Raw genomic sequence first — 15,421 nt, 5'->3', positions numbered from 1 at the left:
GACTTGTGGGGCTGTGGTTCAGAGTGTGGATGCTGGAGCCAGAGTGCTCGCTGGGAGACTGTGGGCAGATTACTTAACCCCTCGGTGTCTTGGATTTCCCATCTGCAAATGGTACCACTATCATAGCTGTCTCACGGGGGTTGTCTTTAGGTTCAAATGAAGAGACAGAGGGAAGCTTGAGAATGATGCTTAGCACAGAGGAGCCAGGCAACCATGGTTATCTATTAATACATTGTTAATTAACAAAATACCCATCGTTCCTGCCCCATATAAACCAGCATACCTTGGAGGCAGGGCGTAGACATCAGCATATTTTTAAAGCTCAATGGATGTTTTTAGAGTGCAGTTAAGAGTGGAGAAGGGCTGCTTTAAGGCTCAACCTTCAGGCTCTCTGACACTGGAAAGGACTTCGTGGAGCAATTTTGGGGGGAAAGCGGGAGGGAGAGAAGTCCGTACCACCAGAGCAGGGAAAATGGGAGGGAAGCCGTGATCCAAAACGATCCTTGAGATAACTGTGGGCAACGAGCCAAGGAAATTGGCTTGAGTTCGCTTCTATTTGGAGACTGGCCATTTGTCAGAGAGACAGCTGTTTGAAACTTGCCACTTACACATTAGTAGAAATAAGTTTATTAGGACCTGTGCATTCTCAGTAGGGCAGAGTTGGACGAGAGCCTGAGGACATGGGTATCGGGAGGGCAGGGGGTTGGGAGCAGGGGAGTGGAGGGCGGAGAAGCCTGTTCATTTCAGTGTTTTGTTTCTGGTCTTGATAGGACTTTGGGAGTAGAGGGTCCCGTGACGCATCGTGGGGCTTGTAGCTGTGTGTTCCTGTGAGCAGTCGAGGGCGGGTTGATGGTGCCTCCACCTTTTATGAAATGTTTCTCCAGGGCGGGTTTCTTGGAACGGTGCCCTGACCATCTCTTTTCCACAGTCCTGAAGATGCTCTCTAGCTGGCTTGGAGCATCTCTGAGAGGCAGCGAGTATAGTCATCAAACACACAGGGGACCCGCGGGGCTCAGATCGGGTTTGAATCCCCGTTTGGTCCCTCCCCCCTGCAGCAAGCGACTCACGCCTCTCTGTGCCTCCGTTGTCTCATCTGTAAAATGGTCATAATAATGGGACTGACTTCGTAGCATTATTGGAAGCATTGAAGGAGTTAATACCCATAAGTAATTTAGAACCGTGGTTCATGGGCTTGCTTTGTATTCTTCATAAAATTTACTTAAAAAAAATTTTTTTACATATGTGTGTAAGCTTTTCGTGCCATGTGGGGCTTGAACATGTGACCCTGAGATCGAGGAGTCTGATGCTTACCCCACGGAGCCAGCCATGTGCTCTGGGTTTTCTTTCCCAATGCCCTCCCCTACTCCCCCAGCTGATTTCTTATGGGAACGTCCTGTAGAACTCTGACATGTGGCCGTCCGCGTACCCTGGCCTGGCTTGTCTGGACCTCCTCTTCCTGCCTCCTACAAGGTCCACCTCTTGGAGGTCCAGCCGGCTGTCCAGCTCTACCAACCTGTCCTTCCATTGCGGGAACACCTAAGAGGCACCTGTTCTATACCTCCCTGAGTTGGCCGTTGTAAATTGTCTTAGGTCTTAAGACAAAGAGGTCTTTGAAGGCAGAGATCAGATCTCTCTCTCCTATGATCCCAGCACAATCTTTAACCTGGTCTCTTGGACCCCGTGCAGTGATGTGTGAAGCGCCAAGAGATGGGGACTGGACCCCGGTTCCCATCTTGGCTGCCGGCCCGTGAGTGAGTCACTCCATGTGGGTGGGCCTTATTTTGTCCTGTGTAAAATTAAGCTGTTGATACTGGGAGCTCTAGGGTTAAGAGATGAGTGTGTATGGAATCAATTCTTCACTTGGAAGTGATATTCTAGAAACTCAGGGCCCTGTTGTTAATCCTCTCCTCATTCACCAGAACGCCTTAGCCAGTGCCGAGCACGTAATAATGAGAGAGATCATCACTGCCTTCCAGGAGGGAGGGGAAAAGGGGCCAGGACTTTAAGTTGCAAGTGGCAAACATCCAATCCATGAGTTTCAGCCAAAAGGAGAGGGGAGGGGAGGTTAATGTATGAGCTCACATTTTAGGGGTGGAGTTCAGGGATGACTGGCTCCAGGAGCTCACGTAATGTCCACAGGGCACCATCTTCCACCTCTCATTGGCTTACCTCTGCGAGTGGACTCTCAGCAACAACCTGTAACTTCCTCTCAGATGATGGACTTACCTGGTGGGGGGGTCCCCCCCCACAAAATGAGAGGGTATATTAGTAGGCTGATCCAAACAAAAGCTGCAGCCATTCACTTTAGAAAACCACCAGCTCCCCCCAAAGAAACCCCATACCCATGAATAGTCAACCCCATTCTCCCTCCCTTAACTTATCCCCACCCCAGGCACCCCAAAGCTTCTACTGTCTGTCTCTGTGGATTTACCTGCTCGGGGCATTTTGTAGACATGGAATCCTACACTATGTGAACGGAACACATTTTAGTTACCGTTTCACCAGCCGATGGCCATTTGGGTTGTTCTCGTTTTTGGCTCTGATGGATAATGCTTTCTGTGAATGTGTGTGTGCAGGTGTCTGTCTGGCGTGCTTTTGTTTCGGTGACTCTGTGCCGAACTGTTCCTAGGTTTTTAACCCATTATTCCTTCTTCTTCTTCTTCTTCTTCTTTTTTTAATATTACTTGATTTATTTGAGAGAGGGCGAGAGAGTGTGAGTGGGTGGGGAGAGGTGGGGAGAGAGGAGGCAGAGGGAGAGACTCCCAGGCAGACTCCCTGCTGAGTGCAGAGCCTGACACGGGGCCAATTTCACGACCCTGAGATCATGACCTGAGCCGAAATCCAGGGCCAGATCCTTCACCGATGGAGCCACCCAGGCGCCCCTAACCCATAATTCTTTTTTTTTTTTTTAATTTTATTTATTTATTTGACAGACAGAGATCACAAGCAGGCAGAGAGGCAGGCAGAGAGGGAGAGAGGGGGGGAAGCAGGCTCCCCGTTAAGCAGAGAGCCTGACGCGGGGCTTGATCTCAGGACCCTGGGATCATGATCTAAGCCGAAGGCAGAGACCTTAACCCACTGAGCCACCCAGGTGCCCCCTTAAATGTCATTTATGGTAGTTGCAGAATTATACCTATGAAGAATGATTTCTTCATTCTTTGGCTGCAGTATACTAAAATGCTATCAGATGGGCTATACTATCCCCTTAAAAATGGAGCCTCTTCTGTCGAACCTTCTGGAGCAGGAAGTTTGCCTGTGGCTTCCTGAGGGAGACCCCTGCCCCCCTCCATGGTGATTCTTGACATCAGAGGGATAGGAGGGAGGAGCCCAGGTTGACCGAAACCAGCAAAGCCACCTGCCCCAGCACCAAAACACAGTCAAGAAATTAGGAAACACAAAAACCAAATGATTTTGACTCTTTCCCAAGCTCCCTGGTCAGAAACTCCTGTCGTAGGTAAATTAAGGTTTTCGTGAGCTCCAGGGGGATGAGTGCTGGGTCCTCAGAGGACGTCTGTGAGCTTGGACTGGCACTTGACTCCTTCCACTGTCCAGATTTTATGGCTGAGGAAATGGGAAACTTGGGGTTTGGGATTTGCCCTGGGTTAGGAAGTGGCCGTTAGATCAGGACAGACTGAACATTCAGATCTTTTAACTCAGAGTTCTGTCCCGTCATGAGCTCTTAGCAGTGTTCACACTCATTTTAAAATCTAGATAAAGGTACTTTGATTTATTTTTAATTTTTATTTTTTTAAATGAAGAATCACATTAGAGAGTTCGACCTCGGTTTCGGGATGCTTTGATAAAATCACAGTTGGATCTTTGGCACGAGAGTGTGTCCCTCCACTCCCCATCCCATCCTGTGTGTACAAACACAATTATCCAATATATTTTCAGAAGTCTGTCATTCTGTGTTTATGCAGATGAGTTTTCTTACCCTGCTTGGCTGGTCTTAGAGTCTCACTTGAGGCTGTAAGAGGAAATATAAGGAGGTTTCCTGTTACTTTTAAGTAGCTAGTAAATTCCAGTGTTGCCTGGGTGGCCCAGTTGATGAAGCATCTGCCTTTGGCTCGGGTCATGATCCCAGGGTTCTGGGATCGAGTCCTGCATTGGGCTCAGTGGGGAGCCTGCTTCTCCCTCTCCCTTTGCTTCTGCTCCCTCTGCTTGTACCCCCCCATAAATAAATAAATAAACAAATAAATAAATTTTTATTTAATTAAATAAAGAGCCAATAAATTCCAGACGGATAGATGGTTTCAGCTGTGTGATTGAAAACCATTCACAGAAACTTTGGGGATGTTTCCTTCTGTTGGAGTGTTTTAAAAAACCAACTTATTTGAGGTTCTCTGAGAGTTTTTGCAAGTTCAGGGAGGCCGTTGTCTGCTTCAACTTCACTGGGATTAAACACATGGACACATACATTTCTCTTCTACCAAAAAAAAAAAAAAAATACACACCAACCCCAGTGCTGTGTCTCTGCCTGGAAATGTGGAAACAGCTGTTTATTCATAAGCCAAAACCCAGATGCATCTGCCCAGTGGATCTTGTGCAAGTTTGAGAAACTCTCCTGATGAAAATACTTTAGAAGGTTTTCAGGTGAATTGGGTAGGTCTGGATACGTGTTTTGGCTTCCTCTAGGCTTACGGAAATTCTTGACTTGATAGATAAATCTCAGTTTAGCACTCCTACAGGAGCATGGATTCTAGAAGAGCTCAAGTCCTAAAATAAGGACATTTTATTGTCTTGCTGCAGGATAAGGAGCGGTCTTTGAGCTGTTGCCCCTCGGCAGTGATGTGTCCAGATGGTTCTGAACTGAGGTGGTTGGTTTCCAGCCACAGTGCACTGAAGCCCAGCAGGCCTCAGAGTCACCCAGGGGCCTGGGAACCTGCATTCCTGGCAAGTTCCCAGGGATGCTGGTCTGTGGCCCCCTCTCTGAGGAGCAAGGCTCTGGAGAATTCACTCCCTGTCTCTTGAGATGGTTTTGCTTTGTAAAGAAAGATAGGAGGATCCGTCCCGGTCCTGAAGACGTCCCTGAGGTCCCTTCCATGAAGATTGTTAGCTGGTTCAAAGGGCCTAGGGCTCATGCTCTGGACCCTTCCCAGGAAGACCCTGGCTTGGGACCCGCAGGGGCAAGTTCTCATCCTTCAGGTGGCTCTTCTTGCTCTCCCACTGAGGTTGACTAAGGTGCCTGTCGCCTTCACTGAGCCCCAGGGCTTTGCTCTTGGATTTCTACTCCTTTGAAGGCAAAGAGATGGCCCTCATTTCCGAGGGCTTAGAAGGCATAGCCAGGCACTGCCACTGGCTGCCCATCCTGACCCAGCCCCTACATCTGCTCAGCAAAGGTTGGGGGAGCCGTGTCCTGGCAGGAACAGAGGACCCACAGATGCCCCTCTTCCTCAAGCCAGGATCAGGCCACCGATCGGGTTGACATGCTCAGGTAGGAACTCAGAATGTGGTCCTGGGGGCCGTGGGCTCTGCTTAACCCCAGTGCTGACATAGCAGCAGGCTCTAGGGTTCTTCCAAGCCTCTGCTGCCTCCTGCCTTAACTCCCTTTATTAGCAAAGGGTTGCTGCCTGGGCTTCCCTGGGCACCTTTCGCTTGGACGAACCTGGGCATGACTTGCTCCGAAGGACTATGGGAGTTCTCTTGTTCTTTGCACATATCCTTCCCAGTGCTTGTCTGATGCGTAGAGATGGCGTCTTTCCGTTGGCTGCCTATCTGAGCGTTCCGTCCCACTTCCTGTCCCCGTGCCCCTGGAAGCACCCCAGACACTGGCGGGAGCACAGTGCCTGCGATGGGCTGTGGGTTTCCTTTCAGTCTTCCACCCTTTGCCTGGGGGAATCTGGCCTTTCTGGCATCATCTCAGTGGAACGACTCTACAATACTCCTTTTCGGGAAGTGCCTTATGCATTTCTAGAAAACACCCGTGATCTTTGACACCAAGTGGCTTCTGTTGTCCGCTTTCTCCACTTCCTAGCCCAGTTGGCTGTGTCCCTTGGGGGCGGAGGTTGTTTCTAGAAGGTTCTAGTCAGGAGGGATCCATCTGGCCGCTTGCGTCTGCCACGTAATTCTCTTCCCGCTTCAAGGAAGACTATTCTTTTTCTTAGACATGTAACCTCCATCATTATGCACATTTATTTCTAGGTCCTTCCTCATGCGGTGTGAGGAGTTCAGCAGAGATGGGCTGGCTGCTTTGGACTCATGTCCCAATTTGACATATGATTCACTCTGGTCTGATAGACCCAGGCCCCCAGATGCACATCCTGGGGTTGGGATGTGATCAGAGTCCTTCCCCCGCCAACCCGGGGCCGTTTCCCTGGGCGCAGCCCCTAAGAGGCGGAGTCCCTCTGTCCTCCTGGGCACTTTTGGTGGGCTCCTCAGCCGCTGTGGGCAGGACACACTCCTGGCTCTGTTTTTGGAACAGCAGCAGATTTCTCAGCTTTGAACAGGATGCCGAAATGGAACCAGTCCCCCGTGTTTTGCATCCTTGGTGTCACTGGTACCAGGAGAGTCTCCTGAGGTCACAGGTCAGGAGGGCCCTGGTCTGCTTCCCCTGTGATGCTGTGGTGTGGAGCCTGCTGCCCCGGGGGTCCCCGACCCCCCTCTGTCCCCGGCCAGGTTGGGGTCGGGATGGGGCTGGCTCTGCCTGAGCCCCTGCTCCGCCGGCTCCTTTCCCCTCCAGACTCATCCGCTTGAATTGAGACACCGTGTCCGTGGCGCCCAGCAGACGCCCTGTCCTTGTTTGCTCCAGCTGCCAGAACAAGTGGCACAGACTGGGGGGGCTTCCACAGGCTTTATCTCCTCTCCCCTCTGGAGGTTGGAAGTTCAAGGTCAGAGTGTCAGCAGGGCTGATGTCCTGGAGCCTTCTCTCCTTGGCCGCCTTCTCCCTGTGTCTTCCCCTCTGTACCCAGGAGTCCGAACCTCCTCTTCTCTTGAGGACACCAAGCCTATTGAAAGAGAGCCGGCTCTGATGACTTCATTTTGACCTAACCCCCTCTTGGCAAGTATTTACTTATCTAGCTAGCTAGCTAACTAGCTGTCTATTTGGGAGAGAGCAAGAGAGCTGGGGGTGGAGGGGAAAGGCAGAAAGAGAAGGAGAGAGAGAATCTCAAGCAGACTTTCTGTTGAGTGCAGAGCCTGACATGGGGCTCAATCCCATGACCCTGAGATCACGACCTGAGCCGAAACCAAGAGTCAGACACTCAACCAGTGGACCCACCCAGGCACCCCAACTCCATCCCCTTTTTAAAGGCCTGTCTCCGAATAGGGTCTCATCCTGAGGTCCTGGGTGTTAGGTCTACATACACAAACTTTGTGGGATTCACAGTTCAGCTCTTATTACACACTCTGCTGTGAGTGTCTGCACCCCTGTGAATTCAGCCTGTACCCACACCCAGAACTGTACTGCTTGATCAAGTTTGCCTGCAGATTTCAGAAAATAGGGAAACTCATACACATTTGGAATGCACGGGAGACCTCTGGAAATCGTTTTCTGTAAGAATTACGATTGCTCCAGCGTTCTTATTTTATGTTGGGTTTTCTCATTTCAGCCTTTAAAACTATGTAGTTAACTTGCTGTGTACTTACTATATAGTCTGTTTTATTGACTTCATTGTGTGTGTGTGTGTGTTTCTTCCGATAACTTGAAAGGTTTACAACCTGCTTTTACTTCTAGCAGTTGTCTTGGTCTGCTTTATGACTTTATAATATACTCTGTCCCTGGTTCTTTCAGTATTCTTACTCACGGACCACCGTGAGCTGTGAAAAAATTATTCTGAAGAGTGGTAATCTTAACAAAAATAATACCTGTTTAGTATTATGCTTTATTTAAAACAATTAAAAAAAATTTTTAGCCATCTCTACAGCCCTGTGTTGGAAGAACTTCATTATACCCATTTTTTAATAAAGATTTTATTTATTTATTTGACAGACAGAGATCACAAGTAGGCAGAGAGGCAGGCAGAGAGAGAGGGGGAAGCAGGCTCCCTGCCGAGCAGAGAGCATGATGTGGAGCTCGATCCCAGGACCCTGGGATCATGACTTGAGCCGAAGGCAGAGGCCTCAACCCACTGAGCCACCCAGGCGCCCCCATTATACCCATTTTAAAGGAGAGGGATTCACAGAGAACCTGCCCAAGGCGACTTGGGATCGTACTTTTTTTTAAGATTTTATTTATTTATTTGTGAGTGTGAGAGAGAACATGAGCGGGGAGGGGCAGAGGCGGAGGGAGAAGCAGACTCCCTGCTGATTGGGGAGTCTGACACAGGGCTCGATTCTAGGACCCTGAGATCATGACCTGAGCTGAAGGCAGATTCTTAACCCACTAGGCCACCGAGGTGCCCCTTTTGGGTTAGTGTTTAGCAGAACTGGGATTTAATCTGGAGTCGTGGTGATTCCAAAGCTCTGTCTCTAATTCTGTCTTTTTAGGGTTAAACATTTGGGGTGATGCCTCCACTGTCCCCCTCCCTCCCTTTGATTGCTGGGGAGCTGGGCTCTCTGGAGGAAAGAATTCAGAGATTAAGGGTGTAGACCTGCCCTGGGACATCTGTAGGGTCTGTTCGGGGCTGCCTGGGCCCTCCCTCAAACACAGTGACTCGGATGTCCCCTGGGTGTGGCCTGTGGGCAGCCTCCCAAATCAGGAAATTCCAAAGGTAAGTCAGGGCCGGTAGAAGACACAGAGATTGACGTAGATGTGTGTCTCTACACACAGACATACACGTACGCAGAAACACAGGTACGTGTGTAGACAGACACACATATACACACACAGATACACACATTTTTAAGGTGAGTTTTTAAGGGGTATTGGCATCAGGCTGCTGTTGCCACATCTGATGCTGGAGCTCAAAGCTCACAGGGCAGAGTCAGGAAGGGAGACCCAGGGGAGTGGATGGAAGTTGCCCCTGATCTTGTCAGTGTGGACATCCTGCAGAAGCCAAGACTCTTGGTCACGGAGTGAGTGCCATACACTTGGCCCATGAGTCAGAGAAGCTGAAGGATGGTCTGGGACAGGTCAGCCACAGCGTGCATGAGCTAGGGGGTCTCTGCTGCTTCCTTCTTGCCCTCAGCACTCCCCAGAATCTTCCTATGGTGCACTCTCACCCAGAACGTTCCAGAAAATGAGCTCTGGCCACTGACATTGCACCTGGCCAGGCTGATACCTTAGAAGTGATAGATTTCTAAGTGTTGGGATGACAGTAGCAGGGGCATCAGAACGACCTCAATTTAGGGAAACTGATCTGTGCCTCTTCTGTGAAGGGGGGGACTAGATGCCAGTACCCTCTCTGAGGAGGGTTATTAATGGGTGTAAAGGCCCCCGTGTGCTCCTGGATGGAGGGTAAGAAAATCTCAGACTTCTGTAAGTTCTCGACACTATCCAGGAGCGTAATATCTCCACATAATTAAGTCTCACTTTATCTCCTCAGTAAATGGTTTCTTGTGTATCCCCTGCATCGAGTTCATTCCCAGGAAGTGGATTTTCCTTCTTGTTATGGTGAATAAAATTTAATTATGTTTTCAAATTGGTTATTGATGATCGATGGCTCCAGAAGGCGGTTAATAAACAGTCGCATTCCTTCTTTAATGGGAATTCCCTGGTGTTTCCTCTTCATTCTGATACTGCTGTTGGTTTTAGATAGCATGCATATTTTCTGTTTAGCATTCTAATATCCTTTTTATGTGCGTATTCCTGCGTCTTTATGGGGAGTGTAAGATGAGGCTGGTCCCAATACTGAGGAGAGGTATTTTTGAAGCTACGAACAGCTGTGGAATTTTATCAAAGGATGTGTTACCAGCATCTCTCAAGGTGATCGTTTATAGTTCCATTTAAAAACAATATGATTACCAATATTAATAGTTCTCCTAGCAGGACGGAATGTTGACATCAGAGGCAGCTCGGTAGAAAGGGCATAGGACAGAGTGTCTAGAGATGTGGATTCTCATGTTAGTTTGGTTTTTGATGACGAATCTGACCTTGGACAAGGCAGTATGTTTCATCTCCCCCTTAACAGTGGCCCAGAGCTACGTTCTCTTAGCTGTAAAATGGGCATAGTTTTGCTTTCCTTTCCTACCATTGAGTTGGAAGGAAAATGATGAGCTGTCATCCCTTCCATGCATTGATTTAAATGCTTTCCCATCTCTAAAAGAACCATGGAAAAGGTGTAAAATGAGGGGGCTTAGTCACCCAATTCATTTCTCCTTCACTCATTCATCCAACAAATATTAATTGAGCTAATGCAGCATCTAGGAATTGTTCCAGACACTGGGAACACAGCAGTGAACAAAGTAGATCAGTTTCCTGCACAGTAGAGCTTATATTCCAACAAACAGATAAACTCTGGAAAGATCGATAGAGAAGGGAGAGGGCTGGAGCATGAGGCAGGGTCCAAGGAGGCTTATGTTTAAGTGGGGTGGTCAGGGAAGACCTCACTGAGGTGACATTTGAGCAGAGGAGGGAATGAGCTGGATGGAGTCTGCGGGAAGACTGTTCTGTGCAGAGGGACAGCACGTGCAAAGGCCCTGAGGTACAACAGCATTGCCAGTGCAGATCAGGTTGGGCACGCAGGCGGGAGGAGAGGGCAAAAGTTTGAGGTCTGAGAGGTTGAGGAGAGTCAGGTCACACAGGACCGTGTGGGCAGGAGCAAGGACTCTACCTCTTTTAGGTTTGAAGGGAAGCTGTTAGGGGTGGTGAGCTGTGGAGGACATGACCTGGTTTCCCATCCTGAATCACTCTGGCTGCCTGTGGAGAGTGGATGGAAGCCGGTGATGGGTGGAGACGGGCAGACCCGATGGGATGGTGGTCCGGTGTGGGAGGACAGCAGCAGATGTGGTGGGAAGTATCAGTTTTGAGGCCCAGAGTGGTGGGGTTTGTGGCTGAGTTGCATGTCCCCTGTAGTGACAGCGACTTAGCTCTTCCCGCAAGAAGATGTGTCCGCCACCCTCGTTACAGCCTGGGGCGCCGAGTGGGGGAAACCGAGGACTCCCAGCACGTCTCCACACCTGTGGCTGGGTTTGGATATCCGCGGGAGAAATCCCACTCTGGGGCCCAGCTCGGGAACGCAGGCCCCACAGAGGGGCAGCCCCCCACATGCCCCCCTGTCCCCGAGGGTCATCGAGCCCTGTGCCACCCCCTTAACCGTTGGCGTTAGTCACGGAATACTTGGCTGCGGGTGACACCGTGATTCATTAATAAAAGACAGACAACATTTGGGAGGCATTTGCTTTAATTCAGGGCGTCTCATCCTCTCTCAGACAGCCTTTGTGTTCTTATGAGGCGGGACCCACCCACGTGCTCCGGGCCGTGTGTGTAGGGGGTGCCAAGTTGCTCATTCTGTACCCTCGTGCTCTCAACTACCCCAGCCCGGATCTGGGAAAAGTCTCTTCTCTCCCTCGGGGGGCTTCCCCACTGTTCCCTGCTACTCTTCCTCCCTTGGATCGAATGCTGAAAATATATTTCCTTCCCAGACCTTCTTCGTCTGGAAGCAGTGCAGACCCCCTCCCACCCACCCCTACTGAGGCTGGTGGGCACCCTGTCCCCACGCTTCCCTCCTCTCCTACCACCCCCGGCCCAAGCTCGCTGGGCATGGAGCTCAGAATGCTGTAGCAGAGCCTATGAGTGCAAAAGGGGGAAAAAGACCAGATTGTTTCCTCCACGTGAAGACAGGAAAGCACACGTTAAAAATAACACTACCGGGCGAAATCAGGAACACAAACAAACGTATGCCAGCAGGGTGTGATGGGGCGTTCCTAACCGCCTGGCCTTTAGGAGTTTGGGAGAAATGTCTCTGGCCGGCTCCGTGTCTGGGGAGCCTTCCCCCTGGGTAGCCAGTCTGGCTAATGGGCAGAGGCTCACAGTCGGAGTAAAGCTAGTTTTAGTTTTTGTTTATTTTTATTTATTTATTTTTTTAGAGGTCTTATTTATTTGAGTGTGTGAGAGAGAGAGTGAGTGCACAAGCAAGGGGAAGGGGCAGAGTCAGAGGGAGAAGCAGACTCTGGTTGAATATGGAGCCCGAAGTGGGATTTGATCCTGGGACCCTGGGATCCTGCCCTGAACTGAAGGCAGATGCTTAACCGACTGAGCCATCCAGGCGTCTCTGCCAGTCCCCCATCCCCCTCACCTTTCAAAGAGACTTTAAAGATCCAGTCCTTTTGGGGCGCCTGCCTGTCTCCCTCGGTGTAGTGTGCAGCTCTCGATCTCAGGGCTGTGAGTTCGAGCCCCACACTGGGTGTAGAGATGACTTAAAACTAAAAAATCTTAAAACGAAACAAAAAAATCAGATGGCCTTTAAATAGTCTTTGGTAGCCCGAGCGATGTGCCTTTGAAGGCAATGCCAGGTGGAGACGGGACCACGGCTGCGTGGACAGCCTTTGAGGACAGGTGGTAGTCATCGGTGGGTGTCCACGTATGTGTGAATGTATGCAGGGTGAGGTGGGGTTGAGGGTCACGGATTCGGTGGCTGGGTTATGTGGTTAACCTTTGGAGGAACTGCCAGAAGATTTTCCAGCGCCGCTGGCCAGTTTCCAGCCCCACGTACCAGGGTCTAATTCCTCTGCATCCTTGCCAACACTTGGTAGAGTCTGTCTTTTCCATCATGGCCGTTCTAGTGGGTGTGACGTGTGTTTTCATTGTGGGTTTTTTTTTTTTTTAATTTTTAATTTTTTTTAAAGATTTTATTTATTTTATTTGACAGAGAGTGAGATCACAAGTAGGCAGAGAGGCAGGCAGAGACAGAGGGGGAAGCAGGCTCACTGCTGAGCAGAGAGCCCGATGCCGGGCTCGATCCCAGGACCCTGAGATCATGACCTGAGCGGAAGGCAGCGGCTTAATCCACTGAGCCACCCAGGCGCCCCTCATTGTGGTTTTGATTCGCATTTTCCCGGAGGTGAATGATATTGACCATCTCTTCAAGTGCTTACTGGCTTCCTGCATCTTGGGAGAAACATTGTTTCTGTTAGAACCTGTAACCGTTTTTCCATAACCCATTTAAATTACCGATGTCATTTTTTTTTTTTTTTTTTTTTACGGAGTTTCTAAGCATTCTTTCTGTATTCCAGATAGAAGTCCCTTATCAGACGATGGGCAGAGATTTCCTTCTCTGGGGGTTATCTTTTCTCTTTATGAAGGTCTTCTTTGAAGCACAAAGGTTTTTAATTTGGGTGATGGCGACCTTACATATTTTTTCCCCTGCTCTTGCGTGTGGCTTTTGCTCTCATACCTAGGAAACTGTGGCCAAGACGAGGTTGTGAAGATTTACACCTGTTTTCTCATAAGCGTTTTATAGCTTGGGCTCTGACACTGAGAATTTACATCCACCTCGAGGTAATGTTTGTAAATGGGGTGACAAAGAGGTCCGGCTTCAGGCTTTGGCTTGTGACTCTCGTGTCCCAGCACCAAGGCTGTCCTCTCTACATGTTATGGTCTTGCCACGTTTGCCATCAGGGTTTAACTCTGTTATTTCTTTAAGTCTCTGGGTGGAGAAGCATCTCCTGACCCAGAGGGAGAAAGCAAATCAATTAAGGAACACTTAACTTTTTTTTTTTTTTTTTAATGCTTTTGTTGGGGATTCTAAACAAGATTCCGATGGAAACCTTCCCTGGAAATGATAATCGGCAACAAACAATGTGGTTGAACAGATAGAAGTCAGGAAACCCGGAGTTTTATGGATCTGGCCTAGTTTGAGGGGGGTTGGTGAGTGGGGGGAACTGGAGGGGCGAGTGGGGAGGGAGCAGGGGGAGGCACTTGGCCGCAGCTAGCTCTGGAATTCCACAGATCCAAAACCAGAGCTGACTGTATCAAGTGTGGGAGCCCGGGCTAGGGGGCTGGGAGCTTGGAGAGCCCTGCGGCCCACCCCAGCCCATGCTCCCCCAATGCCTTCTTAGGGGTAGGGGGTCAGTGCCGGGATGGCCGGGCACGGGGAACAGCCGGCTGTGGGCCCCTGTGCCAGTTCTTTCTTGGCTTTGATTCAGGAGGGGGATTAGGGAATTATTGCTCTAGAAGGCTCCGCCGCAGAACGGAATCCTGGAGCACTGAGGCCTCTGCCTCCCACGCGTGGGTTGGGCAGTTCTGCTGCCCCAGCACTGTGGGTGTGGGCCAGGAGGACGCACGCTTGGCCTCCTCTGTGACTCAGGGTCCCAGCCCTGGGCAAGGTCCTGTGCTGGGGTCCCCAGGCCTGGCCACATGCTCCCCCCCACTGTCTCCTCCTGCAGGCGCTGCTGCTCCTGGGCGCCCACCCCAGGCAAACCCCCCCCCGAGAGCAGGGGATTAGCTAATCCCAGCTGTGTAGGTCCCTAACTCAGTGTTTGCTTGTGCTCTGTCCAGAGCCTCTGTTCTCCCCGCGGTGGTCCAGGAGTTGGCTCAGATCTTGGTGGGGTTCTTGTGGTGAATCAGCATTTTTGGAGAGAGGCTCAGCGGCTCCAAGATGTATTCGGAGCTCTCTGCCCTGGGTTCCACTGAGCCCGGGTTGGAACCTGCCTGGGCCTGGGGGCTTAGGGCTGCTGGAGACAGCTGTCCTGTTCTTGGAGGGGAATCATTCTCCGCCCTGGTTCAGCTAGTGTTTTCCAAAATCAAGTTCGCAAGCTGTAGCCTCCAGCCACGAGCCTGTCCCTCCATGAGTGCACAGCTGAAATGCTTCCGGGGAAGCTGGCTGGGGTTCTGGAACCAAGGAGAAATGAGCGTTCCCGGCAGTACTGCAGACCCTGGTCTCTTCCAGAGCCTGGAGACAGCTAACAAAAGCCCCAGCCCCTGGCCGAGCCACCCGCCCTGGCCCGCCTCCACACTACAGATTGCAACCGAGGCAAGGCCAGGCAGTGACCCCCGGAACCCAGGAGTCCCTCTGATGGAAGCCGGAGCCGGGTCCAAGGAGGGGTTCGTGGGGGCCGGCTGCCTCCCTCCCAGGGCTCCCCACCTAGTCACTGTTGATGAGTTAATTTCCGCGTTCAGAGTGGGGCTGATACCCACAATCCTGGGATGTTCGATCATCTCAGATGGTGGTGACAGGTTCAGATGTCAGGGGCCAGGTAGGGCCCCCTCCCCTGCAGAGATCCCAGGAATTATGTGCCATTGGAAATAGACAGCGTCAGCCAGTCAGCCAACCGTAGGGATCACAGGCCCAGCTGGAAATCCCAAAGGTCCCCATCTTATAATGTCGGTATTGATTCAAATGGAAAACAGCAACAGACCACACAGTGCACTGGCCAAAACCCACAACAGCCTCCTTGTAACCCTTCTCTTTGCCTAGGAAATGGGGTGCTAGGGACGGGTGGTGACTCACCCAAGGTCGCCCATCCAGTAAGCAGCCCACACGCACACGCAGGTTTCTAGACACCCAGGCTCCGGTGCTGTGTCTGGTCAGCCTTACCGGTCACCCTCCCGTCGAGCAAACGGAGATGCCACAAAGTGACGGAAGATTGTTTAGCTTCGCTTAAG

At 50.7% G+C, this 15,421-nt stretch overlaps 1 protein-coding gene across 2 annotated transcripts in view; it reads left to right on the top strand.

Annotated features, from left to right (window-relative positions):
* The window catches only part of GAS7 (growth arrest specific 7), a 199,308-nt gene that overhangs the window by 33,071 nt on the left and 150,816 nt on the right, over positions 1-15,421 (top strand). The window lies entirely within an intron of this gene.

Source organism: Mustela putorius, unplaced genomic scaffold, assembly GCF_011764305.1.
Source record: "Mustela putorius furo isolate JIRA1106 unplaced genomic scaffold, ASM1176430v1.1 tig00000695_pilon_pilon_pilon, whole genome shotgun sequence".
Classification (NCBI taxonomy): Eukaryota; Metazoa; Chordata; class Mammalia; order Carnivora; family Mustelidae; genus Mustela; species Mustela putorius.
The sequence above is the reverse complement of the archived record's forward strand: the minus strand, read 5'-3'. Positions and strand labels throughout refer to the sequence as shown.